Source organism: Primulina tabacum, chromosome 15, assembly GCF_025594145.1.
Source record: "Primulina tabacum isolate GXHZ01 chromosome 15, ASM2559414v2, whole genome shotgun sequence".
NCBI lineage: Eukaryota > Viridiplantae > Streptophyta > Magnoliopsida > Lamiales > Gesneriaceae > Primulina > Primulina tabacum.
Genome location: NC_134564.1, coordinates 12077109 through 12079526, shown reverse-complemented (window position 1 = coordinate 12079526; position 2418 = coordinate 12077109). Strand labels below are relative to the sequence as shown.

General features: G+C 37.2%; 1 long non-coding RNA gene across 1 annotated transcript; it reads right to left on the bottom strand.

Moving 5' to 3' along the window:
* Positions 1-350: 350 nt before the first annotated feature.
* LOC142526937 (uncharacterized) lies at positions 351-2194 on the bottom strand. The gene is made up of 2 exons (XR_012815363.1): positions 1891-2194; positions 351-1784 (listed from the first exon to the last, which is right to left on the bottom strand). It is a non-coding gene; the product is annotated as an uncharacterized LOC142526937 (long non-coding RNA).
* Positions 2195-2418: the final 224 nt, after the last annotated feature.

Below are 2418 nucleotides of genomic sequence, written 5' to 3'. Positions count from 1 at the left end.
ACGGAACGGCGGAGCGGAACGGGAAATGTGGCAGTAGTTGTGGTTTTTAGTATAATTTCTTGTATATTGATCCAATTGTTGTGAGGCCACTTTCTTAGAAAGATAAGATATAAGGCTATAACTTTCATGTTTTGAGTTTTGTTCAAATCATTAGGGAAAACGAGCCAAAAGTGGCCCGAAGTTTATCAAAATTATTATGCAACACAAGATACTGATCATGGTTACCGTCCTGGAATTGAGGAACAACGTCGTTTCTTGGAAAGTTTATCAGAATTTTCTAGTGCTAGTGATAAAGAACATTCAGCTAATTCTACTCAACCATATATGGGTATCGAAGAACATATAAGATGTCTTGGATTGGGGGGAAATCGACAAATTCAAATGACAGATAATTATGGATCGATGAGTTACAATTGGGACTCTCAGCATGTTGGGTATTATCCGACTGCATATCAATCAGGTGGATATGGATATCAGGGTAATTATGATTCTAGACACGATTCTTTTGATAGATCATTTGATTTTTCAACATCTGGTATACATGGAATTAGACATCGTGGATTTGATTATGGGTCGTCTCAATATATTGGTGATAGATACAATGAATCTTCATCATCTATATGGCGTGGTGTTGGACGTCATGGTCCCGAGTATAGATCTTCAAGTACAGCTGATAGTTCTACTGTGTATCGTGGATTCGGATAATATAATCGTCTTGACGAAACACTATTACAAAATCAGTCATTTCATTCTAATGATCTTTTGTCATCTCAATCTAATCAATATCCCTATGGACAATCACGTCAATATCCAAATGTTCGAAATCAATTTAATCTACGAGATACTGATGAAGAATATAACAATGATTTCGCTCCTCTACGTCACTCTTCATGGTATTAGCTTTGGTATGTTATAATTTTTAGTGTGTATTTCTAATAACTTCATATATTTTATTTTTTAGTATGATGTAATTTATATTTAAAATTTTTTACCAATTTTTTGAATTTATTAATTTTTTTATGCAAGCGTTCCGCAACCGTTCCGCAACATAACATTGGAACTGGAACGGTAGTTGCCGTTCCAAGCACCGCAACCGTTCCGGCGAACCATGGCTAATACCATTCCGAAATCAAGCAAGTTGTCAGTATTGGTTTCTGAAAAAAGATTTGAGTACATGTCGAGTAAACCTGGCTCGAGGTTAAAATCTATATCATCATAAGGAGCCAACTGAAGTGTCCTAAAGCTGCAGCCTGCATTACTGTCTTCAGTGGCTCTGGTGCATGCATCACTTTTGAAGATGGATCCGGCTCCCGTCACCGCTCTCACGGCTAATGGCTCTTAACCAAGTACTCTGGTTCTTTCTTGGTTTTACTATTTTCATAGGCACACTATGTGATAGCCGAAACATGAGGTAGTTAATTAAAAGGTAGTTAATTAGAGATTAGTTGCTTTTAAAATAAAAACATTTTCACAGATATGGACTACCATCTTAGAAAGGCCCTCATAGCAAAAGAAAGAAGGTGAAAGGAATCCGAAACGACTTTGAAGATAAAACTTGGTGTTTAATAAGTATCGAAGGAGCAAACTTATAAGAAGATAATGAACACCACTTTCAGAACAACTTCAACCAAATCCGCAACCTGAAAAGCAGTCCGAAGAAGGAAAAAAAAGACAACCCAGCTTCAGAATAGCTAAAGACTCAAAAAAGAAACAGAACCGCAAGCCTGCTCGTCTTGGAACTTGTCAAATGAAGCAATCAAATAATTCATAATAAGCTGATCAAGCTGGTCAGAACAACATTCAGGGAAAGAAAATTAAAAAAAATGAAACAACACACGCATGTTCGAAACAACATGGGAATTGGAGGCCCAACGAAAAATCAACAATTACCCGAAAGGATAAGATTATCATCGAATTTCGACATCGGGATAAAATCGGCGACTGGTTTCTTTCCGGTGCATGCGGTACGTTGTTTATGGGCATTGACGCATGGGAGGCTGCACGAACGAAAAGAGCAGCCCGGACACTCGTACTTTGGTGGTTTTGTTTTGCACTCTTCACACAAAATCGGTTGTTTCTTCGCAGATGAAATCGAGGGTGGTTCTTGTTTTTCCTCCATGGCTCTTGGAGAATTTCAGAGAGGATGAGAAAGAAACAGGGTTTCAGAGAAGTAGGGTTTATGAGGTGGCATGAACGACGTCGAAGGGGGAAGAGCAGGGATGGTTTTTTTATTCTTATTCTTAAAAGAATTTAAATTATCCCTAAAATGATTTTTTATAATAAAAACCTATTATTATAGCCTATCATCGGTTAATTCTCAAATTTGGCATTGTTAAATCTAAAACTGAAATATTTTAGCACAATTGATCTCTTGCAAGATCAAGTATTACAGTATCTGCTTGAAAGCTCGAAGTATAG